We start from the raw sequence: 19,335 nt of genomic DNA, 5'->3' as shown, positions 1-19,335 counted from the left end.
GTAGATTGCATCTGGTAAGATTCCTGACATTCATGTAGCAAAAACAGGGACACTTTGAGTGCAATAAGGTTCTTTTGTACCTGAGGGAGCTAGGATATAGGTGATTGGGTTTATTCTTGAGTCAAATACACATAAAGAACTTACCATTGGCAGACACTTGGCCTATAATTTGGGAATTAGCACAGTCATAACTCTAAGCCCACCTTACTTTCCATTGTTCTTAAGAAGTGAGTCAGGAGCACAGTCTTTAGCAGATGAGGGAAACAGGATGTTTAACTTGACACAATCCTAGATTTCTCTAAGTACGGAACCCTCCAACCAAATTTTGAAGAGAAGTACATACAAAGAAGAAAATGAGTGTAATTTGTTCCATAAAGGAGGACTCCTGTTTTAAGTGTGGGTATTTGTGTGATTGTTATAATGGATGTCTGAATAAACCTCAGGCTCCACCCTTGTGTGAATCTGATCAGTGGTCTGAGTTCTGGGGCTTACTTCATAGAAGAATCACAGTGATTTGTGTTGAGATTTTGGGTACTCAAGCATCAGAGGTGTCTTTGGGAACCTAGACCTAGGCCCAGTGTGGATTTCTCCACAACATTACAAGTCTCAGCCAGGATTTCACACAATTTTCTCTGTAGAGCTTTGTTAGCCGAAGTTAAGAGCCTGAAACACACATGTGCCTCACATTTTAGAATCATTTTCCCTGCTGCTGCACTCTTTAGAAAGCCCACCTGCGTGAGGTCTCAGAAGAAATATGGCTATATCTCTATCCAGAATTTTTTTAAATCTGTAGGACCATGAACAACTGGAGCTCTTTAGGAACTCCTTGTTTCTCTCCACGACTGAATCAGAGATAAACTTCAGTGGCCAGAACTCATTAAAATACTGGAGAATAGAGATACCAGTGAGTTTGAGCCTTCTGATGGTGGGGCCTAGGGAAGATGACTATAGGTGTGTGCAGAGAAATCATTGCCAATGCCACCAGAATCTCTTTTTTTATTCCAAATCACATGGTACTGACATCACGCAGCTGGTGGACCCTAGTATGGGAAGGCATCTTTTTATGGGGAGTGGGGTGGGAATATGTTCAGAGTCAGGTTTCAACTCAGAATTTTGGAGAGGCTAAATGAGTTTTCTCCTGAGGCCTTGAATCACCTTCCAGGATAGAACTGCTTCCAGCACTATGTCATAGTTTACCTCTTGTATTTCTTGCAGCATAATACCAAATTTCCTGTGATTGAGCAATAACAGCCATGAAACCTGGAGGATGGCTCAATGGCTTTACAATCCACACAGGGAGACTTTTGGCCACCAGTGGCCACATTTCACCTCCAAGAAGAGGATTCAGCTTTGCTTCTGCAAGCATGTCCAAGGGTATTAAACAATGTCTTCCAGTTCACATAGATGGACATCCACTGCAATTTTCTCACTCCAAAGAGAGTCAACATTCTTGGAAGCCACATATATTTCAGGCACCAAAAGGTTAGAGGCATTGGTGAAGAAACTTATAGGTCAGCACACTTCCATGAGTGCTAGAACATTCTTCCCTTGACCCTATTTTTATAGTCCTCTATGCCACCTGCAACATTGTGAGCTCCTGATCATTACCAATGCCAGATAACTCATCAGATATCCTTTCTCTTCTGTCTATAATTGTCTATTTTAATTTTTTGATGGGAATTATATCATATTATTTAGGATGGTATTTGTAAGTATTTTGGGGCAACATATATTTGCAGGTACATTCTGTGAATTTTCATATTTCTTAATCTACATATTTAATCTAACTGTAAATCAAACCTTACTCAATATTTACTACTATCCCTAATATTAATGCTAAATCTAAATCTAATATAAAGTAAATGTAATTAGAATAGTCTGTGGTTTTATGTGTATTTTGACTTGCATTTTCAATTATCAATGGTATATGCTATATGACTTGTCATATATACATTATCAAACATATCCACGAATCCCCAACTTTTAGAAAGGTATAATTACATGAATCACATTGCAATCAACCCTGTTTCAGAACATGTATTTTTAAATCAATATGTAATGTTGTATAGACGGTTACATGTATGTTCTTATGAATACGTGGATTTTAGAATATAAAAATTAATTCCCTAAATAGAACACTAACCCTAAATGATATCTGAACTGAAAATTCAACTTAAAGTGACCTCTATAGATAAACAAAGTTTTACATAAAGTATGTACATTTAAATTAATATTTGTGTGTATTGTGAATTATATATTTTATTATCAATTTTATATTTGCACATATATTACTAAATATCATGTATATGATATATTCTTACATCCCCAAATTACAAAATATTTAATGCATGAGTCACATTATACTCTTATTTCAGTCTGTACATTTACATTTATATGGATTTTCATACAATGTTTACAAGTACATTTTCAGGAATTCATATTTTCAGATGTATGTATTGATTACCTCAACCTACGTTAACTCCATTCAATATAGAATACTAACCCTAAAATTACCACTTAACTATACCTAATTTAAGATGAATGCCTGTATATTCCTATGAGATGTTATTTGTATATTCATTTATATTTTCAATAATCAATGGTGTATAGAGGTATAACTTAGTTCATATTCATTACATGTCATATCCATTCATCCTCTAGTTAAAAAACTTTTATTCATATTGTTCACATTATACCATTTCCATTTCAGAATATATTTATTCATATCTGTTTTCATACACATTTTCAAATGATCTTTCTAATAAACATACATACTTTTCAATGTACATATTCATTCCCTAAGCCTGACCCTAACCATCTCAATATATAATACTAACTCTAATGTTACTGCTATACCTATACCAAGTTTGACACAACTGTGTGTATATGAATGTTAGATTCCATGTGTATTTTAAAATATAATTTCAAACTTCCACGTTAACTTTGCATAAAGTTATTATGTTTTCATTATATACTATATTTATGCATCATCAAGATAAAAATGTGTATTCACAAAACTCACAGTATACATTTTTCTATTCATAAACATTATAGGTTTTCATAAACATTTTCACAAGTACTATGCAATAAGTACTCATGTTACTTAACATACATATTTATTTCCTAAAACTAACATTACTGAATACAAAATTTAATACTAACCCTGACCTTACATTTATACCTAAGCCTTATTTTTTAAAAAGCATGTATTATTATGAACATCTGTGTATACACTGACAATTACATTACATTTTCAATAGTATTTTTGCATACATATTTTTGTTGTCTTTTTAAATAGTTTTTAGTTGTCAATGGACCTTTATTTTGTTTATTTATGTGTGGTGCTGAGAATCAAACCCAGTGCCTCACACATGCTAGGCAAGCATTCTGACACTGAGCAACAACCCCAGGCCCTGCATACATATTTTATGAGTCCATAAAGTTATGTATTCATCCTTAAATTAAAAGTATTTGGAATCATATGACTCACATTATACTATTTATATCTCAGAACATAAATATTTATATTATTTTTATGCATATTTACATAAGTACATTCCTATGAATATTTATGTTTGCTGACACTCACATTCACTATTTAACACAAACCCTATTGCCAAAAAAAATGATAATACTAATCCTAAACTCAGTCTTATTCTTAAATCTAAAGTAACATGAAAGGCTACATACTATACATATTTAAGAGTATTTTGACTTATACATTCAATTACCAATGGTATACTTGCAAATGTCATCATATATTCATTTATATGAAACATCCATGCACTCTGGAGGTAAAAAGTATGTATTCAAATTATGAACCCTATGCTCAGAACTTATATATTTCAGAACTTATATATTTATATATGTTTTGGAACTTATATACTTATGTATGTTTTCATATGTATTTTCATGCATCCTTATGATTATTCATGTTTCCCAGTACCAATATTTACTGACTAAACTTACTCTTAATCATTAAATCAAAATTTTATGTTGAACCTTCTTCTTCATAATGCCATAGTGTCCCAGAGATTTCAATATGTTGTATCAGTGTTCCCATTTATCTCAAAGAATTTTTATTTCTCTCCTTGAAATTTTTGCAACCCATTGTTCATTCAGTAGCATATTATTTAGTCTCCAGACGTTGGAGTCACTTTTTTTTAAATTTTATCAATGATATCTAGTTTCATTCCACTATTATCTGATAGAATGCAGGGTAGTGTCTCTACTTTTTTGTATTTGCTAAGAGTTGCTTTGTGGAACAATATATGGTCTCTTTTAGAGAAGGATCCATGTGCTACTGAGAAGAAAGCATATTTTCTTATTGAAGGATGAAATATTCTATGTATTTCAGTTAAGTCTAAGTTATTAATTGTGTTATTGAGTTCTATAGTTTTTTGTTCAGGTTTGTTTGAAAGATCTATCCAGTGGTTAAAGAGGTGTGTTAAATCACCTAAAATTATTATGTTGTGGCCAATTTGACTCGGGAACTTGAGAAGAGTTTGTTTAATGAACATAGCTGAACCATTGTTGGGGGCATATATATTTATGATTGCTATGTCTTGTTGGTGTATGGTTTCCTTGAGCAGTATGTAATGTCCTTTTTTATCCTTTTTAATTAACTTTAGCTTGAAGTCCTTTTTATTTGATATAAATATGGAAACCCCTGCTTGCTTCTGTAGTCTATAAAAAGAGGAGGTTATTCCTATAATAAGAAAATTATAGGAATTTTATGTTTTACTCCCAAAAAGGGAGGACACAAGAGAAGGATGGAGAAGGTGAGGGGAGAAAAGCTGAAGAGTAGGTGAAGTAAGGATACAGGCAGAATTCTTGTGTGGAAGTTTATAGAAGGACATCTTAAAAATACAAACACTTGTTCAATTTAAAACTGTTTACATTTGATTGATTTAAGCTCTACTATAAATTCTGGTTTTAGTGAGTTCTATCATCTCTATGAGTTCTGGTTGCTAACTTGTTTTATATCCTACCTGGACTACCATGAGGGGAGACAGAAATGTGTGCTGGAAGTATGAGAGACCACAAGAACATCTTAGAAATATTCATATTTCCTGATGTATATATTCATTCCTTTACATTAACCTTAAACCCTTCAGTATTTATTATTAACCCTAATGTGACTATTGTAACTGTACCTAATTTAACATAAGTGCATGTATATTCATATAAGATGTGATGTGTTCTTTGACTTATATTTTCAATTAGGAATGGTTTATTTATTAGTGTTTAAATTGGTATATATTCACTTTATTATATATCCACTCTCCCCAAGTGAAAAAAATATATTCATATGATTCACCCTATTTAATTTTCTGTTTTATAACACATACATCCATGTGTTTTCATACATGTTTTCACATGTACATTCTTATATATGTACATATTTGATACACATATTCTTTTAGTAAGCCTAACTCTAACCAACTCAATATATAATATTAACACCAATATTACCACTATTCCTACAACTAGTTTGACATAAATGCATATTTATAAATATAAGATTCCATGTGTATTTTAAAATATAATTTCAAACCTAATGTTCAATTTGCTTAAAACATATTGTATATTCATTTCCTTCACTTATGAAATAAATTTTGAACTGTGTACTCAAATACAAGGAGAGATTATGCTTCTAAATTCTGGCACTTTATTAGAAATTAGAAATGTTTCTCTCTCTCTCTTTCTCTCTCTCTCTCTCTCTCTCTCTCTCTATATATATATATATATATATATATATATATATATATAGATAGATAGATAGATAGATATAGATAGATAGATAGATAGATAGATAGATATATTCATGTGCATGTGTGTGTTTGTGTGTATATATAATTTAGATTTCTATTTTGGGTATATTAAGGTTATCTGTATCTGTAGATATAGATATACTTGGTTTTTAATTGTGTTTTTTTTCTTTTTACGTTGGTAGAATTTTTGCTGATTTGTCTATGATTAAAGACATTAATCCAATCATTCTCTAGACCAACTATTTATTGACTGATTTTCAAAGTTTTACTCAATGTCAAAAATGAAAACTTTTATGGAGAATTTGTATCTATTGGATACCTGTGACTCTTACACTTCACATGTACTATTGTTTAAGTCACTGGTTTTCAAAACATTTTTACCTAATAAACCCCTTAGTTTCTCTTTCAAAGATTTTTTTTCTTGGCTCTATTAGAAAAGATACTAGCTCACTAGTTCTGAAATTCAATCCTGACATTTTAGACATGCATTATCAGATGACAGTGACAGGGTTATTTTGAAAACCACTGAGGTCACTTATTGCTATGATTTGATTGTGTGCCTCTTAAATCAGTTGCAACACAATCCCCTTTGTGGTGGTATTGAGAAGTTACAACTTTGGGGGAAGTGATTATGCCATGACAGATTTACAGTTTGTGAAAAGGTTAACACCTTATGAAAATGCTCTAAACAATGACCTTGGACCTTCATTGCTCTTCTGCTCTTTTGACTTGTAAAGACAGTGTTCAAGAAACATCCTGGAACCAGAGAATAGGGCCTTCAGCAGACACTGAACCTGCTTGCATGTTGATCTTGGGGTTTCAAGCATTTAGAACTATGAAGAAATAAATTTCTTTTGAAAATTACACAGTCTCAGGTGGTTTGTTATAGCAGAACTAACCAAGTAAGATTACACTATACTACCCCTCACAATAGGGATAAGAAAGAAATTGAAATAAAAATGGAGAAGAAAATGATGTTATGATGGATGAGCTCAGGCATTAGAAATTCTATGTAGCATTTCCAGTACTGCATTACCTTTCTCCTTAAAATAATTTTTCATGAAGTGCTTGTAATGTTTGTGTCCTCAAATAAAAAGTTTTTCTGTGTGTGTTCTTCAATTTACAAGACTGATGGATCATACAGATTGAATCGCTTAGTGTACTGTGATCATAAAAGTGCACAGATTCATTGATTAATTGTCCAAATTATTTCTTTGCATGCTTTCTATAGAGATAAATGAAAGAATTTTATTTCAATTTTCAATAATTTACAATTTTGTTTTTGTCATAAATCTGTTTTTTTGTCAAATTGGAAAGTTTCTGTCATTTTTTCTACATGAGTTGTATGATGCAGAAGTATCAGTTTTCAAACTATTTTAGCAATAAAATTGTTTTTTTTAATATTAGTTGTTCAAAACATTACAAAGCTCTTGACATATCATATTTCATACATTTCATTCAAGAGGATTATGAACTCCCATTTTTACCCCATGTACATATTGCAGATTCATGTCAGTTACACATCCACTTTTTTACATACTGCCATACTAGTGTCTGTTGTATTCTGCTGTCTTTCCTGTCCTCTAATATCCCCCTCCCCCTCTCCCCTCCCATCTTCTCTCTCTAACCCATCTACTGTAATTCATTTTTCCTCTCTTTTTTTTAGCAATAAAATTGTGAGTTGGCAGAGTTTTACTATGATGCCATGTGAGTTGGCAGAGTTTGAAAGAGCGAAGGCAAAAAGAGGAGAATTTCTATAGTAACAAGGCTAGCAATAAAGGAATCACAGTGTCATTGACTGCAAACCATATGGCTACTTTACTCCAAACCACAACTAAATTTTACTCAGTGAAATTCTCCATTAAGAGAAATCCTCAAAATTGTTGTCTTTCAGGTGGAATAAAGTCCAAAAGAAAAAGGAAAGTTAATGGTCTTAATAAATTTTATTATCTTACCTGATTTGAAAGTTTACAGAAGTAGATCTCAAGGCTGTGAACTGAAGGTCCAGGCAATTGAGTGTCTCCAATGCTTAAGGTTTGCATTTTTCATGGTAAGGGAAGACATCAATCTCCCATTCCACTGGCCCAAGTAAATATATGACTGTGGCTAACAGGATGGAATTAAATACATTTTCTACCTTGTGAATAGCATATTTATTACAGTATAATCACCTACTAATATATATTTGTTTTAAAAAATAAAAATTAAAGTAAAAAAGAAAAACTACCATGGCTTGTTTTGCTTGTCCAAGTGTTCAGGTTATGATTTTTGTGAGCATTAAGCATGTTTAAGAAATATAGCAGAGTTGTTATCTTGGTACTCTGTCTATAATGACTAAAATGTTTAAATAATATGAAGGTAGGGACTACACAGTTAACTCTAGAACCAGAAATCACTGTTCTGAGTAAAGTCTACAGGGACCACCTCAGAAATGGAAATTCATTGTCCTAAGATAAAAAAGTCACCAGGAATTATTTTCTATGTTGGAAACAGATATAAGTTTAAGTGTTTGAAGAAGTTTGAATACATTTACTATTATTTATTTTTTTGTTTTAATTAACTGTCTAGTATAAGATTATATAAATATTATATTTTTATGAGTATCATAGGTGATATTTATTGAATCAAAACAATGTTTTGGAGCCTGCACTAGAAGATTTCTACTTCTTATATCATTACATCCTCATGGTATCCTCTTAATAATTACTAAAATCTATTCAATTAATGAGCAATCTGAGGCACAGTGATGGGAGGCAACCTGCTCAAGGTAGTCTTCATAAAAAATAGTGGAGAAAATTTTCAGATAAGAATCTGCTGATTTATGCAGGCTTGCTACATCACTTATTAGACATGACTTCAGCACTTTTTCATATAAATGCAATTTGGTTTTTCTTTCTGTGAAAAAGAATAACAGTGACTTGACATCATGAAACAGTTTTTAAATTAAATATTATTTGCCAATTGCAGCCCTAAGAAATTAATATTCATATCTTGATACCTGGTATAAATTGAAAACTGAAAATGTTTTTCAATGTTTCCAATAGTTTTCTTTTTATACAAAATTAACAACAATTCATTCATTACACAATTAGAAGGAAGAAGGGGAATAGCTAGGATGGTGGAGGGAGACCCTCATCATTATACAAAATACATGTATGATGATGTAAATTTGTTGTCAGCATACCTTATATACAAACAGAGATATGATAAATGGTGGTATAAAGATATATTAAGAATTGAATGCAAAAAATAAGAGAGCTCATGTGTATTGAAATAATTTGGTGTAAACATACTTTATATACAGACTTACAAAAATTATGCTGTGAATAGATAATTATGAATGTAATGCCCTCCATTATTGTCATGTATATAAGAAAGAAAAAAAAACAAATTGAAAGTAATCCTTCAATTGTGAAATGTAATCAATAAAAATCATTAGCAGATAACAAAAAAAAAATCTCATGGTGATTACATCATCTTTCCTTTTTGGGGATATTGTTTGCTGCCTATGGCAAAATACAAGTATAGATTTTGAGATTTGTGAAATAATTTACTCCAATATAATCCATTTCAAAAAATTAGGAAATTAAGTGATTTACATGATATATGTGCATTTCAAGTAAGTTTTTATCATGAGGTTGTATAATTTTCATATTTTTGTAATATGAATTTTACATACTTTAAAAGTACACATGCTTCATTTAATATAAGCATTATTAAATGTGAAAATTTTTAAAAATGTTTATCTGTTAAGGAATTAGTTAACTCTTTATAATTTCTAATTTTATTTGATTCTGCAAGTTATCTCTGACATATACTTTCAATTTTCTAAGAGAGAATTGTTTTCACTTTATAACTTTTAAATGTTTAATGAGAATTTTAAAATTTAATACTCTATATTAATAATGATGATCTAACCTTTGAAAAATTGTTTATAAATTGGTCTTTCTTTTACAGAAGGTTTTATATTTGAATCATTAATATACTCATTTGAGAGTAATTTATTCAGGAAGGCTTTTAGATGTTAACTTCATTTCTATGTAACTACAAATATTTGTTAAGTAGGGATATTTGTAATTATCTCTCCCAAGTAGTGCACATATATTTTTCAAGTGATATAAAAGGAAGCTTAACTTCAAAGTGAAATACACAAACTTGAGAGTTACCATTACCTAGTTATCTGATCTTGTCCATGTGTCTTTAACTCATTAAGCCTCAGTTCAATCATTTTAATATGATGGGTACTAACACAGTCCTAGATGGTATAGACCATTACATACCTACATTATAATTTAGCCATTACTGTACATGAAGTCCATCATTAATGAAAACAATATGATTTCTAATGTTAAATCCATAGAGCCACATATGACTCTAGGATTTAACATTATAACAATCAGTATAGACCTTATAATGAGACAAATAATTAGCCCTGTGGAATTAAAGACAGAAAACTTAAAAAGGCTCTCATCATTTATACAGTGATAAAAGACAGATACTTTACTGCCATTAAGGAGAAGAAATGATATTCTTTTCAAAGAAAGCTGCTAAAACAATGGAATATATGCATAACAAGAAAGTCATGGTATCATTTTCTGGTAAGACATAATAAATCATTCATTTGTAAAAAAATAATTTTAATATAAAAGAAAAATATAAGATATGCAAAAACTTTTACAAGAAAGGGATTTATACAATTTATATAGTGGTAGGTGACTGTAATACCAGCTACTTGGTAAGAAAAGTAAGAAGAATTGCAAGATAAAGTTCATCTTCAGGGCTGGGGCTGTAACTCAGTTGGTAGAGCACTTGTCTAGCATGTGTAAGGCACTGGGTTTGATCCTCAGCACCACATAAAAATAAATAAATAAAATAAAGTTATTGTGTCTTTCTACAACTAAAAATATTTTTAAATGCTTAAGCATTATAGTGAGATACTTAAAATAAACTCTAGAAAGGACGCAATTGTAGCTGAGTAGTATGGCAAGCCTTTCTTTAATCATCCAAAATAAAATAATAATAATAATAATAATAATAATAATAATAATAACAATAATAAATACATGAATATGGTTGTTTGTTTTCAAGTTATATAATGTTTCCATAACAAAACAGGGAAATATTAAATTGTAACTTATAGTTATGATATGATACCATTAAATGGTACCAACTGAAGTAACAAATTAGGAAAAACTAACTGCCTCACATATGACAAAATGTATGCCTCACATATGAAAAAAGAGAGAAGGAAACTAGGGCAAGAGAATCCCAAGTTTAAAGCTAGCCTTAGCAATTCATTCAGGCCATAAGCAAATTAGAGACATTGCCTTAAAATTTAAAAATAAATAAAATAAAAAGAGGAGGGGATGAAATACAGTCTCAAAACTCTACACAGTCACTATTTTCTGGCTTTCAGTGTGCTTTGCACTTCCCCTAAATATTTTTTATTATTTGTGTGGCAGCACAACCTGGGTTTTCCAGGCTTTGAGGAGGATGCCTAGAAATGGATCTCAAAGAATTGAAAGCTTCAGAAATAAAAACTTGATCAGATAGTGTAAGCCATGCTTTTCATATGCATCATATAATGAATTGAAACATTCTCACCCAAACGTGCCTGATTGGAATGTCCCTGCCATCTGAGTCTGAATCCACTGAACAGATTCAAAGTGGCAATAGATTGCATCAACTTCAGCAATCAATGAGGCCATCCATAATGAGTCAAGATAGGTGCATTTACTTTACTTTTCTTATTAGGTGATTAGAAATGAGTACAGGCAAGGTTGCACTTTCTGTGCTTATTCTACCTTTAAACTCCATAAATTACAGTTTAAAATGTAAATTTCCACCTCTATAGTGTCATGCTAAGGTACATACTCAATTATCCACACCTTCTGTGGCATACATAAGGTCATACTATATTGTACCCATTTGTTTTATAGAACCTTTCATATTATAATAATTTATAAGTATCACTTTCTCACTAATTTGTCAGAAATGCAAGACAATGTCAAATGTATATTTGCATCTTTTATGTTCAGCCTATTTTCTTGCTTATATGACATGCTTTTTGGTGTGCATTGAATACATAAATTTACTTTTTTTACAGATGTTGATGAATCTTTATTTTGTTCATTTATTTATAAGTGGTGCTGAGAATTTAACCCAGTGACTCACATATGCTAGGTTATTTTTTATCATTGAAATAATAAAGACATTTGAAACTAATACTTTGATTGACATCATATTGCCCCTCTAAAATACTCCCCTGCTATTTTTAAATTTCAAAATCTATTCTGAATACTTTTCATATCAGACTCTTGCTCTGCAAAATCTTGGGTGTCCCAGCCAATTCCAATTTTTCATTATCAGCCAGTTCATTTACCTCCTCTTTCTATGCTGTCTTCAGTATCCTTGGTCCCTCAGCTGCTCTGCTAGAACATATTAAGTTCCCATCCCTCATGACATGATGCTTCCAAACCTATTCCAAATGCAGTTTACTATTTGTGATGCTAAACTAATGAGAAGAAATTTTAATTCCTTCATAATTACATTCATTATATAAACACATTCTTTGATATATACACATTTTTGAGTTAGTTGTTTTTTGAAACTTTAAAAGCCTGTAAAATTGTATTTTATAATCTGTAAAATTAAATTTGTTTTGACATAATATTTCACTCCTGATTGTAATCTTATTCTATAACTTTATATCCCTTTATGTAAATTACATCATTTTCAGTGCTGATGTGGACATTCATATTCAATGTCTTTGATTTCACATAATTAAAGGAACTTTTCTTTGTTTGCTATCATATTTTTCCTGTAATGAAACAGGCTTATTTTATATATCTCTTTCAAGTTTGGAATTACTCAATTTCAGGTAATTCATATAAGTCACAATTATGAAAATTAAAATTTAAATATCCAGCAGAAATAATGTGGTATTCAAAATAAGAATTAAATTATTTAATTATAAAGAGTTTAAGGTTAAAGTATTTCATAATGTTCTATTTTGTGTTTAGTGATGAGCATGCAAGTATATTGTTATTCATTAAGCTATTTTGTATATGCCTTTTTAATAATACATATCTCTAAATACATTTATCTAGAAACACCACCTAAATTTTGTACAAATGTTTAACAGCTTATGAAAAAAAAATATTTCAAAATGCGTAAGATACAAGTTGATCTTAAGAATATTAAAATAATGCACAACTCAAAATTATAGCCATTCTTGTATGAATAGGATTATGACAAATTAATAGCATTAAGATTATCAAGCTATAAATTCTTATATTGCAGTATTATTCAAATGTAGATAAATATAAAACATTAATTTGTATAAAATATGCAAGCATTTCTAACTAGAACCAATAAATGTCTTGAACTAATTGCCTCGTTTTAAATCATTATAAAATCATGTATGAATATATGCAAAATTTGAATTTTTTAATTACCTTTTAATGGAAAGAGTAGCTATAGCATCTTCATATTTTTATTTATTTATTTATGTTTTTGTTCTTCAATCCGTTTATGTCTAAAGGAGGGCAGAATTCATTTGAAAAAAATTCTACCTCAGGGAAGGCAGTTTCAACCTTATAAGAATTTCAGAAAAGGTTAATGTGGTACTGTGTGGTTTATTAAACCAAAACCCCCAATATTCTACTTCTTAATTAAAGGAATGTTCTAAATAGGACATTTATTTTATCTTCTCTTCAGCAATACCCAATGGGCCTGATTTGTCAGCCTAATGGTTAGATAATAGATTTCTATAATCCTGCTCTCTGTGTGCCTTCATGGTCAAGGAAAATTTATTTTTCTTCTGAAACCAGTGTCCTTACTTTGAAATAAAATGTTTGTATATCCTCACTAACTCACATAGAAGTAGAACATTAATTTAGAGGGCAGTTGGACATTCATAAATGCATCTATTAAAAACTAGCTGGAAACTTCTTGAAGGCACAGTTGTGTGATTCATCTCTGGCACTTCATTACAACTTCCTTGTCAATAGATGTAACTATTAAAATATTTATTTTAACTCAACCAATTGATGATAGAGCTAACTGGTTTACTCCAGCATACAAATACACACACACACACACACACACACACACACACACACACACACACACACCATCTTATTTTAAACTTTTAACTTTTAGGTTGCATACACAAGATGATTTGCCTTGGTTTATTCCTGTCGTGATGCTATTATAGTTTGGATCTGGAATATCCCCCAAAGTCTCATGTATCAAAATCTTGGTCCTCAGTGCAGAAATGTTCAGAGATGAGACATTTGGGAAGTGATTGGATAACAAGAGTCTAACTTCATCATCTCCCCATTGATGGTATCATAACTGAATGTATTGTTGGGAGGTGGTGGAAACTGTGGGGGATGGAAACTAGTTGAGAGACCAGATCTTTGGAATTGTGCCCTGCCCCAGGATCTCCTTTCATCCTTTATGTTGATTTTCCCAGGTATTTTGTCACAGTGATAAAAAGCTGACTAATAAATATGCCATAATCATTTTTAGAGGTGGTCTTATTTAAAGAGTGTAATAAGAAGAATAATAAGCCCCAAAATGTCTAATTCCTCCACATATTTTTCATGCATACATTATCTTACATGGAAAGGGAATTTTGCAGATATAATTCAGAATATGGATCTTGAGATGTAAAGAGTATCCTAGATTAACTTGGACCGAGTCTAGTTACATGAGTCCTTTAAAGCAGGGAATTGTTCCTATGAAGGTCAGAGGGATATGACAAGATGGAAAGGGGGAAACATTTCAAGCACAGTATGGTCAACTTCTGTTTGCTGGTTTCAAGATGGAGGACAAGGACCAAGTTAAAGAATGTATATAGCTGGGAACAACCTTCTGCTCACAGCCACAAAGGACTAAATCCTACCAATAATGCAAGTGAGCAAGGAAATGAATCCTCCCTTAGAACCTCCAAACAGGAAAACACACCCTTAGAGCAAGTTGGATTTTAGCCTGGTGAAATTTTACAAAATCACAAAACTGTGAAGTAATAAATTCATTTCAGATGTCAAATTGGTGGTAATTTATTATAGCAGCAGGAGAAAACTAATACAGATATTTTAATATGGTGACTCCAGTTGGGAAGCTACATCAGGGCCAATGAACAGGAAACCTGTAGAGGGGAAGCCAAAATCATAAAGTCCCTTCAATTTAAGAGTCAGAAAAGTGCAGAGTGTACAGAATGGCAGCCTCTCCATCCTCTTTAGCATTTTTCTTGATTCCCTTAAGGTCTTGGAGAATGGGAGCATGTGTTATACACAGCAAGATATTAGGAGGGCTAGTTTATGTCATTAGAGACTGAAAATTTACTTTCATCTCTTCAGAAGAACTGGCTTAAAAATGCATACAGAAATGACAATGTTGGTATTTTTTAGATAATCATAATACAGTTGAATGAATATGAGTTATATGAAAGAAGAAAGCACTTAAGTGTTTAAAAATGAAGCTGATTCAGCTGCTTCAGATTTCCACTGATTGAGCGCAGACTTCTGCAATTGCCTCTGCAGCTGTTTCAGGCTTCAGTGCTACTCTTTTAACTTGACATTCTGGAAATTAGTTACTTTAGTTTTAAACAGCTGACTTACTGTTAATCAACAAAATACATCTCTTTAAGAATAATTTCTCTCCTCAGAAAAAGAAAGTACATCAGTAACATAAACATACAAGCTGCAAGCTGAGTGTCAAAGTCTTTGCTGCTGTAAAACCTCCAAGGTCCTGAAGAAGGGCTCTTCCTTGCCTGAGAGATGGGTCACAAGGAAGAATCCATGTGGAGACAGGTTCAATTATGACTTTGATGGAGAAGAGGAATACTTTGAGGACAATGTAAAAATGGCCAGAAATCGAGAAAGCCATCTCCCAAACATCAGAGTTCTCCAGAGTAGTCCCCAGACCACAGTATCTAGTAGGAATCATTATAACAGAAAATTATTGAATCTCCTCCAGGCTTGGTCAAAAATTCTGGGGGTGGAACTCCAAACTCTACACTGTTACAAAAATCCACAGGTGATCCAGATGTCTGCTAATGTTTGAGAAATAGTGACCTAACACAACCTCTCTGGTCACTTTCTAAATTTTCTTATTAGCTTCTCTAAAGTTTTTTTAATTCTTAGATGCCTCCAGAAATTAAACAGAGGCTGTTCTTACTAGGTTACTACCCCTCAACCTAATTTATTTTAGGGTACTGTGTATGAATGAGTTCTCACTATATCCAATAAGGTTCTTAATATGTCAAGTGCCCAATAAATGGAAAATAATTAAAATTGATGATACAGTAAGAACTTGTTTAATGAGTGGGAGTTCAAAGAAGAAGAAAAAGAATTCAATCTATTTGGTTTCAAATTTATTTTGTTTGCTGTCTACTTTTGAGCAAATTCATTTGCTTGCTACCAGCAAAATATTGTCATGAAATATATTTTGAAAACATGGATTCTTAGGCCTTTTCCCTGCATTTTTACATAGTTATATCCAACACTTATTTATTTTCCTAAGAGATCCTTTCTCACTTTTGTCTATCGTGGTCACGATATGTGGCAAATTTTATGTACTGATCCAGTCCATTGTGCAATACAAGCATATCTGTTTCTACTGATGGTGCTGTAAGCACCTCACAGATTCCAGCTTCGGAACAAGAGACCCTGGTTTGACCAAAGCCATTGCTTTTGAAGTTGTTAAAGTCTGTTGATGAACAAAAAGACACTTACACCATGAAAGAGAACCATCAGATGCCAGCACATTAGTGAGTGAGAACAGGTGTCACCTTAAAGGTGGGAGTGTATCAGAAGGGCCTTATGCTAGAACTACAGGGAGAGAAGACTTCATCTTCCTGTTTGGTTTCTAGACGAACTACCTCATCTAAAAGGAGAGCAATTTGTGAGACAGAAGAAAATTTATATGAATTATCTGGTGAATGACAAAAGCACCACAAATCTGATAGTATTTTCCTTTCCTTTGATGAAAGCCTGGCTCTGTGTGTAGAAAGGGAAATATGTTGTGAAGGAATCAGTAGAAGTGAATCAGTAGTGATTCCATCAAATATGAATATTGAAGATGGTGTGAGTGAACATTCAAGTGATTGGTTGGATCAGGATTCAGTTTCAGATCAATTTAGTGTAGAATTTGAAGTTGAATCTCTTGATTCAGAGGATTATAGCCTTAGTGAAGAAGGACAAAAACTCTCAGATGAAGATGATGTGGTGAATTGAGTTACTGTGTATGAGGCAGGGGAAAGTGATACAGATTCATTTGAAGAAGATCCTAAAATTTCCTTAGCTGACTATTGGAAGTGTACTTCATGCAATGAAATGAATCCTCCCTTTCCACCACAATGCAATAGATGTTGGACCCTTCATGAGAACTGGCTTCCTGAATATAAAGGGGGAATTTCTGTGACATCCAAACTAGAAAGCTCAACACAGGCAGAAGAAGGCTTGGATATGCTGGAGAAAAAAAAAACTACAGCAAATGATTCCAAAGAATCATGTATTGAGGAAAATGATAAGACCACACAAGCCTCCCAGTCACAAGAAAGTGAGAACAATTCTCAACTATCAACTTCAAATAGCATTAGTTATCACAGTCAAGAAGATGTCAAAGAGTATGAGAAGGAAGAAACACAAGACAAAGAAAAAGGTGTGGAAACTGATTTTCTCCTTAATGTCATTGATCCATGTGTGATTTACCAAGGTTGACCTAAAAATGTTTATGGTAAATCAGGATATCTTATGTCATGCTTCACATGTGCAAAGAAGCTAAAGAAAAGGAATAAGTCCTGTCCAGTATGCAGACAACCAATTCAAATGATTGTGTTAACTTATTTCAACTAGCTGCCATGTCATAAAAATAGGATTATATATTTCTAGTTATAATCCTAAATATTTTGACCCTATGGATTTTATTTTTACTGACATTCATAAGGGAAAGAAACTCAAACTTTCTTCCTCTAGATTTCTTTGTAATATAATTTACCTACCTTGGCAGGAAAAGTAGGTAATATGTATTCCCTTCTAGGAAAGATTCCCTTCTGTTTATATTTTATATATGGGTTTTAATAAAATTTACATTGAATATATAGCTCATTTTTTACCCTCACCCCTAATTTTAAATAATTTCAACTCTCTTAAGTGAGAAGTACCTAATTTTCTTTTTCTTTAACATAAGGCATTTAAGTGTTACTTAGCACTTTTCATGTAAGGAGAAAAATATGTATAAGAAATATAATATTTATATTTTAGATACTCTGTGTTGGATGTGGTGATCCACACCTGTAATTACAGTAACTGAGACTGAAGCAGGAGGATTGAAAGTTCAAGGCCAGCCTCACCAACTTAGAAAGATTCTGTTTCAAAATTAAAAATAAAAAGGCTGTGGATGTAGCTCAGTGTTTAAGTACCTGTGTTCAGTCCCTGGCACCAAAAAATAATTTTAGATACTCTAAAAGTTTCTGATCTTTTTCATAAGTTCTTTCATAAGTTGAGAGTTATATTTTGTGCTATATAAATAAAAATGAATTTATTCTACAGCCTCTGTTATATGTAGTAAGGGGTATGTAGAAATGAGGTCAGTAAAATGTGGAATTGTCCTGAGAAAATTGTATTGTTTTCTATAAACTGAAAAGTGATTCTAAGACAATTTGAAATAAGTTTTTGGTCTAGGTTATATGGTTCTTAATAGTTTCCTAAGTTTCAGAATTTGGTTTAAGTCTTGTTTTAGAAATCAGTGAATTCAGGAGTTTGATAAACAACTGTTTATTAAAACTAACTGGAAAGGTTGTAAAAATAACTTTTGGAATCTATTTTATATATTTTAACTTAGTTATTCGTGAACAGCTCTGTTAACTTCTTTGGGTATCAGGAGATCTGGTTTTCACCAAAGGCTTTAGAAAGACTAAATATCTACTCTGCTCTTTGTCTCTGCCTCTTAACAGAGAATATTTAGCTTGTGTTCTTTCCCAGGGGCAAAAAAGGGGCAGATACACTCTTAAGGTTCATCAATATTTGCAATGCAGACTGAGTTAGAAAGAAAATAATAAATGGAGCTGTTTGCACCTCTGTTTTCCATAAAAGCTCTCTTCTTCCACCAAAACAAAACATCTTCTTGCAGGAAAGCACCATAAAAAAACAAGGCCTCAATTTGAAGTCAGAAGTAGATTCATATCCCAATTCTACCATCACCAAGCTATGTGATCTCAGGAAAGCACCTAATCTCACAGTTGTAAAAGTGATATAATACTTAACCTCTGGAGGTTTATAAAAAGTTTGAATGAAATAAAATACATTATGCTCTGGAAAATGTGTATAATTGAATGTATTTACCATCTCTTCTAATAGTAAGAAGTTAGTGGATTCCAAAAGGTGATATAGTCATAAAAACTAATAGTCTGAGGAAGACAGGATTTTTTTAAAAATAATACATATTTTATTCAATTAAAGGGTTCTCAATAGGGAAATTTTATAGTGGCTCACACAGGTGATGCCAGCAGCTAGGGAGGAGGATGCAGGAGGATCTCAAGGTCAAGCCT

At 32.0% G+C, this 19,335-nt stretch overlaps 1 pseudogene; it reads left to right on the top strand.

Annotated features, from left to right (window-relative positions):
• LOC143387821 (E3 ubiquitin-protein ligase Mdm2-like) overlaps positions 1-17,641 on the top strand; it is a 36,806-nt pseudogene extending 19,165 nt beyond the window's left edge.
• The last annotated feature ends 1,694 nt before the right edge of the window (positions 17,642-19,335 follow it).

Source organism: Callospermophilus lateralis, unplaced genomic scaffold (assembly GCF_048772815.1).
Source record: "Callospermophilus lateralis isolate mCalLat2 unplaced genomic scaffold, mCalLat2.hap1 Scaffold_86, whole genome shotgun sequence".
Classification (NCBI taxonomy): Eukaryota; Metazoa; Chordata; class Mammalia; order Rodentia; family Sciuridae; genus Callospermophilus; species Callospermophilus lateralis.
This window is presented reverse-complemented; position numbering and strand designations above follow the sequence as displayed.